Raw genomic sequence first — 14,803 nt, forward strand, 5'->3', positions numbered from 1 at the left:
TCCTGACCTCAGGTGATCCACCTGCCTCAGCTTCCCAAAGTGCTGGGATTGCAGGTGTGAGCCACCACACCTGGCCTCAGCTTGCTGTTTAAACATGGTCTCATGCAGAGCCATCTGCCTGTGAGCTGGACAGCGACACGGTCCAGGGTTCCAGCCCTCCAGGGTCATCTCCCAAAAATACCCTCGGGTGTTTGTCCCAGCTAGTGAGTCAGGACTGAACCTGATACCAGGGAACAGTGTTGCTGCTATCAGGGCATCTCTCGCCAGTTTCATTATTCACTGCTCCCACTCGCACGACGGACCCACGTCCGCCGTCCGTTCCAGACATAAGCCAACGCTCGCTCTGGCGTTCTCAGAAACCGTTCCGGTAACAGAAAAAGCTTTTTAACTTCCCGTGAGATCCACGAGGATCCGTGAGGTTGATACTTCAAGTAGAAGGCACGAGAATGTCCTTCTGAACCTGAAAATCACAGTGAAGGTCCTCAGGACATCTACATCGAGGCAGAAACAGATTCACTAGGGAGAAGGCAGTGGAGACAAAAAGGCGACATAAGAAAAGATGCTGCCTCACTGGGCCATCCTGCCCTGTCCCCTCCCCCAAAAGGGTGAGCAGAGAAAGCTTTTTAAAGGCAACTGTCACTCAGTGGCAATGCCACTGGCTTTCTAGGACTTACTTTCTTCCCTCCAAACCTGTTTACAAAGGAGACGTGAAGAAAAAAGGTAAGAGTCACACAGAACAATCACCACGACAGCCCCTCCCATCATCAGCCCCTCCCATCATTCCATCCACCACCCTGGTACTCACACTATTTTAACACAACACAATGGCCTCTGCCCATCATTCTTTTTTTTTTTTTTTTTAAGACTGACTTTCGCTCTTGTCACCCAGGCTGGAGAGCAATGGCGCGATCTCAGCTCACTGTAACCTCCGCCTCCCGGGTTCAAGCGATTCTCCTGCCTCAGCTTCCCGGGTAGCTGGGATGCACCATCACGTCTGGCTAATTTTTTATATTTTTAGTAGAGATGGGCTTTCTCCATGTTGGTCAGGTTGGTCTCGAACTCCTGAACTCAGGTGATCCGCCCACCTCGGCCTCCCAAGGAGCTGGAATTACAGGCTGAGCCACTGCACCCAGCCTCCCCTCCCATCATTTCATCGACCACCCTGGTACCCACAATATTGAACACAATGTATAACTATAATAACAACAATAATGAAAGCAGCTAACAGTTATGAGGTGCTCACCTCTTCAATTCTCCTACAAGTTTTTTTGGTTTTTGTTTTTGTTTTGAGACAGAGTCTCGCTCAGTCACCCAGGCTGGAGTGCAGTGGTGCCATCTTGGCTCACTGCAACTTCCTATTCCAGTGTTCAAGCGATTCTCCTGCCTCAGCCTCCCGAGTAGCTGGGATTACAGGCACCTGCCACCATGCCCAGTCTTTGTTTTTTGATCTATGCTTTTTCTTTTTTTGAGACAGGGTCTCGCTCTGTCACCCAGGCCGGAGTGCAGTGGTATGATCACAGCTCACTGCAACCTCTGCCTCCCGGGCCCAAGCAGATTCTCCCACCTCCACCTCCTGAGTAGCTGGGACTACAGGCTTGCCCTACCACAACCAGCTAACTTTAAAATTTTTTGTAAAGACGGTGTTTTGCCTTGTTGCACAGGCTGGTCTCAAACTCCTGGGCTCAAGTGATCCTCCTGCCTCAGCCTCCCAAAGTGCTGGGATTCCAGGCATGAGCCAGCACACCCAGCCTCTGCTACAAGTTCTATACATATGGGCTCACTTAGTACCCACGACAACCCTTTGAGGTATTATTATCCCCATTTTCCACATAGAACACTGAGGTTCAGAGAGGCTAAGTAGCTGCCGGAAGTCATACAACGTATTATGACCGCAGCCAAAGGGCCTGACGCCTGCCTTCATTCAGGGTAGACCAAATCCCCACTGGGGTGGCCCCCTCCGAAGCCAACCTCACCCCCCACGGGCAGATTCCTAAGAAAATTCACGCTCCGTTGTTTGTGGTAAAAGTCACTAGTCTGTGGACAAGGAGGAGTTAAGGCTACATTTGTAGACGTAGAACCAAGTTTTCTGAGTTTTGTGGGCTGAAGTCAGACTTGTAGCATTAACTTTAACGTAAATTTTTTTGGAGGTGATTCATGTAGAATTCCTGCCAAGAATTTTCATAATTAGACTGAATAAGGCCAAATTCTGTCTGTACATGCCTCACCGCGTCGACTGCCCTAAGAGTTCCTCTGCAGCCCCAGCAAAGCCTGGGGAAGGGCTGGCCGAGCGGACTTCCAAAACTCCCAGGTTGTAAGTGGGGCTTGCTGCGAAGAGCGGCTTCCATCCGACTGACTGGCCCCAGTTTTATGGTGCCCCGTGGCCACTAAGGACAAAAGGAAAGGACGCACACGTTGGAAAAGCTTATAAAACAAGAGCCTTTCCCAGCGGTCTCCTTTCCGAGGACTGTAAAGTCTCTCTCTGATGTGGTGATTTTCAGCATTTTCCCCCCCACTTTGACCCAACACATTCCTATCAGTAACAGGAACTCACCCACATGGCAGTATTTTTTCGTTCACTTGTTTGTTTTTGAGACACAGCCTCGCTCTGTCATCCGGGCTGGGGTGCAATGGTGCCATCTCGGCTCACTGCAACCTCTGCCTCCCGGGTTCAAGCGATTCTCCTGCCTCAGCCTCCTGAGTAGCTGGGATTACAGGCGCATGCAACCACGTCCAGCTAATTTCTGTATTTTTAGTAGAGATGGGGTTTCACCATCTTGGCCAGGCTGGTCTCGATCTCCTGACCTCAGGTGCTCCGCCCACCTCGGCCTCCCAAAGTGCTGGGATGACAGGCGTGAGCCACCACGCCCGGCCCTTGGCAGTATTTTTTACAGGTAAGGGAAGAATACACATCTTTACTCCTCACCCTTAGAGAAGCAGAGTCTGTATGGCAGGGGGACAGGAAGGGTTTGGCAAAGCCCCCTGCAAGGTCTGTTTCCCGTCTTCCGCTCCTCTTCACACACAAGCGTGTGTGCCACATTCACACTCCTACACCCACAACTACGGATCTAACACACAGTCCCCAAACATACACTCTGCCAATGAATCAAGACTTACCTGGAAGGCTATGTCATTAAAATCACTGGAATTATATTAAAATTCTTAAATAGGCCAGGTGCGGTGGCTCACACCTGTAATCCCAGTATTTTAGAAGGCCGAAGCAGGCAGATTGCTTGAGCCCAAGAGTTCAAGACCAGCTGGGCAACACAGCAAGACCCTGTCTGTAAATGTAAATACATATATATATATATATAAAGATGCCGGGCATGGTAATGCACACACAGTTTCAGCTATACAGGAGGTGGGAAAATCCCTTGAGACCAGGAGCTAAGAGGCTGCAGTGAGCTAAGAATGCACCACCACACTCCAGTCCAGGTGACAGAACGAGATCCTGTCGGTTAAAAATAAAAAAAGTGAAATAAAGAATGTGTAAGTTTCTTAAAGCAGTCTTCAAAACAGAAAGGGAAGTTTAAAGCAACTTGCTGCCCCAAAATGGAGGGGTGCTCTTACAGGCTAGAACGTAGTAAAATATGAGACATGTTACCGATACAAGACAGAAATCATGCTATTGCAAACCACAGAATATAGTTCTAGGCCAGTGCCGTTCAATAGAAATATAATGTAAGCCACATGTATCATCTTAAATTTCTTAACAGTGAAAGGTAAAAAGGGTTGGGCATGGCATGGCGGCTCACACTTGTAATCCCAGCACTTTGACAGGCTGAGGCGGGAGGACTGCTTGAGCCCAGGAGTTTGAGACCTGCCTGGGCAACAAAGCGAGACCCTATCTCTACAAAAAATTTAAAAATTAGCTGGGCATGGTGGCATGTGCCTGTGGTCCCAGCTACTCAGGAGGTTGGGGTGGGAGGATCGCTTGAACCCAGGAGGTGGAGGTCGCAGTGAGCCACGATCGTGCCATTGTACTCCAGCCTGGACTACAGAGTGAGACCTTGTCTCAAAAAAAAAAAAAAAAAAAAAAGGTAAAAAGGTACAGGTGAAGTTAATCTTAATATATTTTAACCCAATACATCTGAAATACGATCATGTTGAAATGTAATTAGTATAAACGAATAGTAATAGGACATATTACATTCCTTTCATTGTATCTGGGTCTCGGGGGCCCGGTGCACTTTATACCTTCAGTGCATCTCGATGTAGACTTGCCTCGTTCTCAGGTACCTGCTTCGCAGCTGTGAGAAGCTAGTGGCGGCCCCTGGACCACACAGCTCTGGGAAGCGGCACCGTACAGTTAAGAAGCATCCAGCGTCCTACTTACTTCTAAACTGTGTATTTTTGAATGATTGGCCTGGAATTAATAAATAAATAAATACTATGTTTTTTAAAGTTTTTTTTTAAAGAAAAATGTCTGTAGTTCCCACCTGCCCGTCTCCTACTTAAACAGCTCTGGGCAAGTCACTTAACCTTCTTGAGCTTGAGCGTCATAAAACTCAAATGAAGGTGAAAAAACGCCAACACAACTTCCTCACAAGGCTGTCTCGAGGCTCACATATTATAATGCAGAAGGAAGTGTTTGCGGTTTTTTTTTGGTTTTTGGTTTTTTTTTTTTTTTGAGACAGAGTCTCACTCTGTTGCCCAGGCTGGAGTGCAGCGGCGCAATCTCGACTCACTGCAACCTCCACCTCCCGGGTTCAAGCGATTCTCCTGCCTCAGCCTCTTGAGTAGCTGGGACTACAGGCACCCGCCGCCACGCCCGGCCAACTTTTTGTTTTTTACTGGAAATGGGGTTTCATTATGTTGGCCAGTCTGGTCTCGAACTCCTGACCTCAGGTGATCCGCCCGCCTCAGCCTCCCAAAGTCAGGCTGGGATTACAGGCGTGAGCCACCGCACCCGGCTAGGAAGTGTTCTGTATAGTCCTATGCAAATGCCAGTTATTGCTATTCCAGTTACTTTAAGAGACTAGATCATCCTCAAACAGCAGTAGCATCTTTTCTTTGGTCTATAAACATTTTGCACACACCTGTCCTTCCTTCACAGAGGCACAAAAACAGCGAGAAACACACATCAACAGTCCCCTAGTACAGTTACCATGTCAGAAGCTGTAAACCCACTTTACAAGAAAAATCTCAGCCCAATTTCCAAGTAATCTTTTTTTGGGGGGGTGAGGGGAGGGTTATCTCCAAGAGAATTAATTAGACTCGTAAACAAAGATGGAGAAAAACATCCCTCCTTGCCCGACCCAACCTATCTTGTTCCCTTTCCTGCAGCCTCTGGCTCTTCAGAAGGGTTAGTGAATTACCTGTGAATTTAGGTGATTGCTTCTTGCAATATTTTAGGATTGTGAAGAGAAGTGATGTCTCAATACCTTTTTTTTTTTTTAAACAGAGTCTCACTCGGTCACTCAAGCTGGAGTGCACTGGAATGATCTCAGCTCACTGCAAGCTCCGCCTCCCGGGTTCAAATGATTCTCCTGCCTCAGCCTCCCTAGTAGCTGGGATTACAGGTGCCCACCACCACGCCAGGCTAATTTTTGTATTTTTAGAAGAGATGGGGTTTCATCATGTTGGCCAGGCTGGTCTTGAACTCCTGACCTCAGGTGATCCTCCCGCCTTGGCCTCCCAAAGTCCTGACATTATAGGCGTGAAAACACTGTGCCTGGTCTGAAATACAGTAATGTTTGGTGGGCCCGGCCTGGAATATGGTAATGTTTGGTGGGCCCAGCCTGGAATATGGTAATGTTTAGCGGGTGATTTACCCATGGATTGGTCCTTTTCTCAGATGTCGGATCTGTAGGATTCTCAAGTTGACATAGGCATGTCTTCAGACACTGCAACTTTCATAAATGGCCACAAAATATAATGGATGGCAGAAAACAAGGGAGGTGGGTTCTGTCCTCTCGAAACCAGTTGCATCTATCTTTGTTGGCTTCATGCTTGAACTGCCAAAGTGGACACTCGGTGGCCCAGGCTCGCTGCCAACTCATGCAACGGGCTCAGCAGCGCTCCGTCCCTGAACCTGGGAGCTCTCGGTTCAACCTCCCAGAGTTCCCCCAAGTCTCCCTCTCTAGAGACACCTGCGGTCCTGTTCAAAGGCATTCCTGCTTTAGGACCTAAAGGTTCCAAGAAAAAAAGGGTCCCAACATTCTGAAACAGAACATAATCATAATAAGTCTTCCTTTCTTAACTGAGTGTTCCCCAGAGACGGCTCACAGTAGGGGTGCACTATAAAGCAAGAACAATTTCCTCAATTCTGACCCCTGATTTTTCTCCTCTAGTCTCTAATTGGGTTACTTCAAAAACCCATGTTCTAGCCGGGCACGGTGCCTCACGCCTGTATTCCCAGCACTTTGGGAGGCTGAGGCAGGCGGATCATGAGGTCAAGAGTTCGAGACCAGCCTGGCCAACATGGTGAAACCCCATCTCTACTAAAAATACAAAAATTAGCCAGGCGTGTTGGTGGGAGCCTGTAATCCCAGCTACTGGGGAGGCTGAGGCAAGAGAATCCCTTGAACCTGGGAGGTGGATGTTGCAGTGAACTGAGATTGTGCCGTTGCACTCCAGCCTGGGCAACAGAACGAGACTCTGTCTCAAAGGAAACAAAACAAAACAAAAAACCCATGTTCTACTTTTTTGGACCGAAGCCATTATGGTTAAACCAAATAGTCCACGGCAGTGGATCCCAAACATGTACCAAAGGCCCCCTGGAGAGCGCTTCAGGGTTATCACAAAGCTCCTTCCATCCCATGAGCACCAACAACTGTCTTCAGACCAAAAATTCAAAACTACAGGTGCCATTAGGTGTACGATCCATGAAACCTTTGCCTCATGTTTTAAACACTGAAAACCACGACTAGTACTTTTAATAATACACTCCCGGCTGGGTGCGGTGGCTCACACCTGTAATCCCAGCAGTTTGGGAGGCCGAGGCAGGCAGATCACGAGGTCAGGAGTTTGAGACCAGCCTGGCCAACATGGTGAAACCCCCGTCTCTACTAAAAATACAAAACAAATTAGCCGGGTGTGGTGGCACTTGTCTGTAGCCTCAGCTACTCGGGGGCAGGAGAAGTGCTTGAACCTGGGAGGCAGAGGTCGCAGTGAGTCGAGATCACACCACTGCACTCCAGCCTGGACGACCGAGTGAGACTTCATCTCAAAAAAAAAAAAAAAAAAAATACACTCCCTGCCAGCAGTCTGTCCTAGTCAAACGAGAAGAACACATCTTAAAATCTTCTTTTAAGTGACAGAATAATGAAGATTAAACAAGAAACATCTTGGGTTTTGTTTTTCACTTTTAATCTCATAAAACATTGCAAAATCTGAAATTACAAACACTTATAAATTTAAACATTACACAACCAGTGCTCGGCATGAAACAGAGAGATTTTATATTTATTCTTCAGTGGTACCAAATAGAGGAATAGCGTTCCCTTAGAATAAAGTCTCAGTGTAACATTTGGACAGACCTGCACTGTTGAGAAAAAACAATCAAGCCACCGAAAACCTGTTCTGACATGAGAATGTTCACAAAAGACAGCACTTCTCGACTTCTGCTGATAAGCTTGTGTTCCAAAGGAAATGAATCTTTTTTTTTTTTTTTTTTTTGAGACGGAGTCTTGCTCTGTTGCCCAGGCTGGAGTGCAGGGGCGCGATCTCCGCTCACTGCAAGCTCTGCCTCCTGGGTTCACGCCATTCTCCTGCCTCAGCCTCCCGAGTAGCTGGGGTTATAGGCGTGAGCCACCACGCCCGGCCTAATTTTTTTTATTTTTAGTAGAGACGGGTTTCACCATGTTAGCCAGGAGGGTCTGGATCTCCTGACCTCGTGATCCACCCACCTCGGCCTCCCAAAGTGCTGGGATGAAGGGCGTGAGCCACCGCGCCCGGCCGGAAATGAGTCTTAAGCAACTGCTGGGAGTGATGCCTGTGAGGTGGACTAATGGGAAACAGCGCGTGACAGAGGACAACGTCTTAAAAAACGCTGGTGAGTGATATCGCCTTTAATATCTATATCTATCCACTATGGATCTTATGAAAGAATCACGAAATACTTCTAATATAAAGGCAGTTTATTTGCCAAGAGAACAATCTTAAATCTCCTAAAAGCTCCATCCAGTTCTAGGTTGAAGCAACATGCTACACCTCCTAAATCAAACAACCTATGACTCAAATTCTAATCTTGGCCAGGCCTGGCAGCTCATGCCCGTAATCCCAGCAGTTGGGGAGGCCGAGGCTGGCGGATCACCTGAGACCAGGAGACGGAGACCAGCCTGGCCAACAGGGCGAAACCCTGTCTCTACTAAAAATACAAAAATGAGCCAGGCGTGGTGGCGGGCACTTGTAATCCCAGCTACTCAGAAGGCTGAGGCAGGAGAATCGCTTGAACCCGGGAGGCGGAGGTTGTGGTGAGCCAAGATCGTGCCACTGCACTCCAGCCTGGGTGACAGAGTGAGACTCCATTAAAAAAAAAAAAGTTCTAATCTTTGTAAGTGGCATAGACAGACAAAATGTTTTCCAAATGCTGTAGGATATATATTTTTTAAAGCTCTCAATGCATAATATTGTCTGGAGGGTTTTTATTTGTTTTTCAGAAGAATTTATCATCCGTTCCAAGTCAGAGTTCACTTGCTACAAATGCTCAGAACTGATGATGTTTTTTAAAAAAACAACATACTTTCTACGTACAGCATTATTGCTCCAATGAATTAATGCCAACAAATGTGCTCAGTATTGCTTCCAGATTCTTCAAGTAACTGTACTCCTTGGAACGGTCAACCCAGTCCCATCTGTCCTTGATTACTTAATTTGCAGTCACCGGGGAGTTCAAAATGACTTTTCCACAGCGAAGATGGAAGCACACCTGGGCAGCGGAACGAGTGATGTGGGCTCAGCTCACAGACCTTCTCACACAGGGACGTAACAGGCGGCAGAAAGAAGGAATTCCCTCCCCACGAGAAGGCTTGGGAAGGACAGTCTCCATGTTCCGGGAGACTCTGGACTTTAAGGAAGATTCCTTCCTGCTCTAGCTTATCTTTTTTAGCTTTTTTTTAAAGTATTTTTCTGCTGATTAACTCCACTCTGCCAATAGTGTGTCCTCTCAAAAGACTCCAAGTTCCCACAGTGTGTATGTATCCAATTTTATTGCTTTGCACTTGATATATGGCTTTGTAACTGCTCAAGGCATATTTTTGTGAACATTATGTTTCTGTCTCCCATACTCTACTCTAAGCTTCTTAACAATAAAAATCATGCCCTGCCCCCCCTCCTTGGGATTTTTAACTATGACTGCATTAAATCTATAAATTAATTTTAAAGAAATGACATCTTTACAATATTTCGTATTTCTAGCCAGGAACAGTCTGTTTCTCCATTAATGCAAGTCTTCTTCTTTTTTGTTTTTTTTTTGAGACGGAGTCTCGCTCTGTCGCCCAGGCTGGAGTGCAGTGGCGCGATCTCGGCTCACTGCAAGCTCCGCCTCCCAGGTTCATGCCATTCTCCTGCCTCAGCTTCCTGAGTAGCTGGGACTACAGACGCCCGGCTAATTTTTTTTGTATTTTTTGTAGAGATGGTGTTTTACCGTGTTAGCCAGGATGGTCTCGATCTCCTGACCTTGTGATCCGCCCATCTCAGCCTCCCAAAGTGTTGGGATTACAGCCGCCCGCCACCACACCCGGCTAATTTTTGTATTTTTAGTAGAGATGAGGTTTCTTTCACCCTGTTAGCCAGGATGGTCTTGATCTCCTGACCTCGTGATCTGCCCACCTCAGCCTCCCAAAGTGCTGGGATTACAGGTGTGAGCCACAGGGCCCGGCCTTTTTTTTTTTTTTTTTTTTAAATGTCTAACCAAAGTTTCATAGTTTTCTCCAACTATAAAAACAAAATATGCACATAAAACATTTCACGTGAGTCTTTCTCCCTCCCCAGATCCCAGTCTGGCCCTCAGGTAATCCCCTCAGTTAAGTAACTTCCAGACGATATTCATGCATATACTTTTTTTTTTTTTTGAGATGGACAGTCTCACTCTGTTGCCCAGGCTGGAGTACAGTGGTGCGATCTCAGCTCACTGCAACCTCTGCCTCCCGAGTTCAAGTGATTCTCCTGCCTCAGCCTCCCAAGTAGCAGGGATTACAGGCGCCCGCCACCACGCACGGCTAATTTTTGTATTTTTAGTGGAGATGGGGTTTTGCCATGTTGGCCAGGCTGGTCTTGAACTCCTAACATCAAGTGATCCACCCTCCTCAGCCTCCCAAAGTGCTGGGATTATAAGCGTGAGCCACCACACCCCGCCAAATACTCTATTTTTTAATCCACATTCGGTTGAAAAAAATCTGCTTATAAATGGACCAGTGTAGTTCAAACCAACGTTGTTTGAGGGTCAACCGTATTTGTAAGATCTGTTGAGAAATTCCCAGAAATTGGACTGACAGGTCAAAGGGTCCACACATTTTTAACTGTGTTAAAACACTGCCAAAGACACTACATCAGATTACACTCCCCCAGCCACGCGGGAGAGACCCCGTCCACATCCTTGCCAACACCGTACGTTATCAAATGTTCCTTTTGCCAGTTTAATAATCACATATTTCAAAAGTTGTACTTCTTTAATTGCAAGCGGAACCAGGCAACTTTTCATGTTTATGTTTCTTTCTCTGTTCAAATTCTTTACCCAAATTGATTTTAAAAGCTCTTTATGCATTAAGAAAAAAAACAGGCCAGTGGGCAGTGGCTCACATCTGTAATCCCAGCATGAAGATTACATTTGGGAGGCCGATGCGGGCGGATCACCTGAGGTCAGGAGTTCAAGACCAGCCTGGCCAACATGGTGAAACCCCGTCTCTACTAAAAATACAAAAAATTAGCCGGTGTGGTGGTACGTGTCTGTAATCCCAGCTACTCGGGAGGCTGAGGCAGGAGAATCGCTTGAACCCGGGAGGTGGAGCTTGCAGTGAGCCAAGATTGCACCACCGCACTCCAGCCTGGGCGACAGAGTGAAACAAGGAAAGGAGAAAAGAGAAAGCAAAGGACGGAAAAAAGAAAGAAAAGAAAAATAGCACTTTTCTCTGTCATATACGTTGGAAATATCTTTTCTCACCCTAGGGTTTATCATTTGATCTGGTTTCTGGTATTTTGGACCATATAGAAGTTTTATATTACAGTCATCTCTTTTATAGTCACCAATAAAATCTAGATTAATTCTCTGAACTAACTTCTTATTAAGAGAAGTAAAATAGAACAGAAAAATTCATGAGTCCCCTGATTTTGTAAAATCTGGAAAAGCCAACAGTTGATCACCAAACCACTGCCAGCTCCCAAATGACGGAACTCATCCACAGAGCACCCCCACAGCCCGGGATGGCCCATTTTCTCCTGGAGTCTGAAAAGTCCATTCGCTTGTCAGTTTTCCAGAGTCTGGGAACCCTTTTTGCCTCTAGCGCTGGCTTAGCTGTTTCAACACAGAAGTGATCACAGATGAAGATGTCGGCCCCTGCCCACAGCAGAGACTCCTCAACACAACAGCCAGAGAGCAACAGGCTGAGAAAGGAGAGTCGGTCAGTTTCCCAGAGCCATCGTGGCACAACAGAGACCAAAGGAAAAGAGGATAAGGAGGCAGGTTCTCCACCTACCCCCACGTCCCCAGGCAATGCAGAGACCGGGAACGTTCTCAGATGACTTTTCTCTCCTGGAACCTGCTCTTTCTTATCCTTGTAGTAAAAGAGCAGACAAAAATGAAGCAGAAAAAAAAATGTTTAAACAATTGCCCTTTCCACCTACACTGGCATAAAGTCACTTACTTAAGTGCAAGGACACTCATTATAACGGCGTGTCCTCCCAAACTCGCGGAAGATTTTTATTTTATATTTTTATTTTTATTTTTGAGACAGAGTCTCGCCCTGTCGCCCAGACTGGAGTGCAGTGGCGCAATCTTGGCCTACTGCAACCTCCGGCTCCTGAGTTCAAGTGATTCTCCAGCCTCAGCCTCCCAAGTAGCTGGGACTCCAGACACCCACCACCACACCCAGCTAATTTTTGTATTTTTAATAGAGACAGGGTTTCACCACATTGGCCAGGCTGGTCTCACACTCCCGACCTCGGGTGACTCGCCTACCTCAGCCTCCCAAAGTGCTGGGATTACAGGCGCCCGCCACCACGCCCAGCTAATTTTTGTATTTTTAGTAGAAATAGGGTTTTACCGTGTTGGCCAGGGTGGTCTCAAACTCCTGACCTCAGGTGATCCACCGGCCACAGCCTCCCAAAGTGCTGGTATTACAGGCACAAGCTACCAGGCCCGGCCAGAAGGAAGATTCTTTTTAAGGTGAGAAGTATGCAATGAGACAGTAGAGACAAGGTCAAAGGCAAACACCGAGGTCTGTAATTGGTAGCGCAAGCAAGGTTCCTAGAGGAGACAGGAATATACACAATTCAACAAACATGTATGAAATGCTACCTTGTGCTGAGCATCGAACCAGGCAGAGACAAAGATGAGAAGCAGAGACTCGCTTCTGACCTTCAAGGAGTCCACAGTCCATTGAGTGAGGTCATTAACTCAGCAAGCGAGTTAACAGGGAGAGTACCGTGATGTGGGAAGCAAGACTGTTGGGTGTAGAGGAGGCGGAGCTGGATGTGGGGAACCAGGGCTTCCCCTGGAGGAGCTGATGAGTGCGTGGAACCAACAGCACAGGCAAATAAAGAAAGCAAGTGAGATGAGTTTTCCTAAAATATTAAAGGGGGTGAAATCGCAGACACGTGTACTGGAAAAATTTCAGAGTTTATTTTTTTTTTTTAGACAAAGTCTCGTTCAGTCGCCAGGCTGGAGTGCAGTGGTGCGATCTCGGCTCACTCCAACTTCTGCCTCCCAGGTTCAAGAGATTCTCCTGCCTCAGCCTCCCAAGTAGCTGGGAATACAGGCGCCCGCCACAACGCCAAGCTCATTTTTTGTATTTTTAGTAGAAATGGGGTTTCACCACGTTGGCCAGGCTGGCCTCGAACTTCTGACCTCGTGATAGGCCCACCTCAGCCTCCCAAAGTGCTGGGATTACAGGCGTGAGCCACTGCCCCCGGCCAGCTGAGGATTTTATAGTTGAGAATAAGTGGGATTATGATTAGCAGGGTCTCTAGGAATTCCTTCTCTCTTTCTTTCTGAGACAGAGTCTCACTCTGTCGCCCAGGCTGGAGTCATCTCCGCTCACTGCAACCTCCACCTCCTGGGCTCGGACAATCCTCCTGCCTCAGCCTCCCAAGTAGCTGGGACTACAGGAGTGTGCCATCACACCCAGCTAATTTTTGTATTTTTTTGTAAAGACTGGGTTTTGCCATGTTGCCCAGACTGGTCTCAAACTCTTGGGCTCAGGCAATCAACCTGCCTCAGCCTCCCAAAGTGCTGGGATTACAGACATAAGCCACCACACCTGGACTCTAGGAAATTATTTCTAAGAAAGGAGTAAAAGTGAGAATGAATGAGTACATAGTGTAACGCTTCCTAGCTTTGGTGTAGGAGGAAAGTAAATAACAAGGATACCCCAGGGCTGGAAACTTGGCAATAAACCAAGAAGGCAGAGACCAGTTAGTGCAACACTAAAATGCCTGACCACTTATGGGGCCAGAGCTGGGGCTTCCAGGTGAAACTTCCCCTAAAATGGGCGGCCACTTATGGTGTCAGAGCTGGGGCTTCCAGCTGCTCCCCTTCTCCCAGTTCTTTTGTCCTTGTCCCTAGAGTTTTGGTCTCCAAGCGATCGGTTCTGTGTTTTTGTTTGCAGGCTCAATTTTAAACCACATTTTGTAAAGGCACTTCTCGAAAGGCAAAGATAAAAACACTGAAGCTCTTAAGAGCGCCTGTCTGGCTGCCAAGCCATTGTTCTAGTCAAATGTCGAATGAAAAGGGAGAAACAGAATGATGATTGTATTTGAATTGCTTCCAAGGAAAAGTAACCTCCAGCAAAACTCTAGGCCCACTTTGCTAGAAATCCTGGCACGTCGGCAACAGAAATGGAGGCAGAAAATTGCATCTTTCAGAAAGCAGAGTATCAAACAGGAAAAGCCACAAGGGGTGAGGTGCTGTGAGGTTCCCGTGGTGCAGGATCCATTTTATCCTTTCTACTTCTTCCTGCTGAAAATGAGATTATTTTAAACAATTTAAAAGACAATTTTCCCTGCAAGGGGCCTTTTGGAAATGAGTCAAAATCAAATCCCTTGTTTTACGTAAAATTAATGTATGACATTTCAAAGTTACCGAACTAAAAAAAAGGAAAATAAATATAAACACATTCCAAAACTTAAAAATGAAGGAGATTTCAGACAGTCCCTCTTGGTAAAATGTGAAATTGCACCCCAGCTGCAGTAGCTACTGTAAATATCCAAGGAATCAGTTTTAAGTGTTTGGGGATCCCAGGGATCCCTGCAAAGCACTCAGGATTTTAACATTAAGCTCACCAATTACAGCAGCTGGCCCGTAATCCCAGCACTTTTGGAGGCCGAGGCGGGTGGATCACCTGAGGTCTCCACTAAAAATACAAAAAACTAGCCAGGTGTGGTGGCGGACATCTGTAATCCCAGCCACTTGGGGGGCTGAGGCAGGAGAATCACTTGAACCCTGGAGGTGGAGGTTGCAGTGAGCTGAGGTTATACCATTGCACTCCAGCCTGGGTAACAGAGAGAAACTTCATCTCTAAAAAAAATTACAGCAACCAACAGGCCTCTAGGTTAGTTACCACCCTAACCTCTTCGTTGTAAATCTTCAAACCACATTGAAGGTGGGTATTTTTGGTGGGTCTTTATCTTCATTCATTAATCACATTAC

General features: G+C 46.9%; 1 protein-coding gene and 1 long non-coding RNA gene across 4 annotated transcripts in view; one reads left to right on the forward strand and one right to left on the reverse strand.

The window, feature by feature from the left end:
* The window catches only part of NXN (nucleoredoxin), a 179,623-nt gene that overhangs the window by 97,419 nt on the left and 67,401 nt on the right, over nt 1-14,803 (reverse strand). The window lies entirely within an intron of this gene.
* LOC109024899 (uncharacterized) lies at nt 7,609-9,267 on the forward strand. Its single transcript, XR_008673105.2, has 2 exons — nt 7,609-7,993; nt 8,601-9,267. It is a non-coding gene; the product is annotated as an uncharacterized lncRNA (long non-coding RNA).

Source organism: Gorilla gorilla, chromosome 19 (assembly GCF_029281585.2).
Source record: "Gorilla gorilla gorilla isolate KB3781 chromosome 19, NHGRI_mGorGor1-v2.1_pri, whole genome shotgun sequence".
Lineage (NCBI taxonomy): Eukaryota > Metazoa > Chordata > Mammalia > Primates > Hominidae > Gorilla > Gorilla gorilla.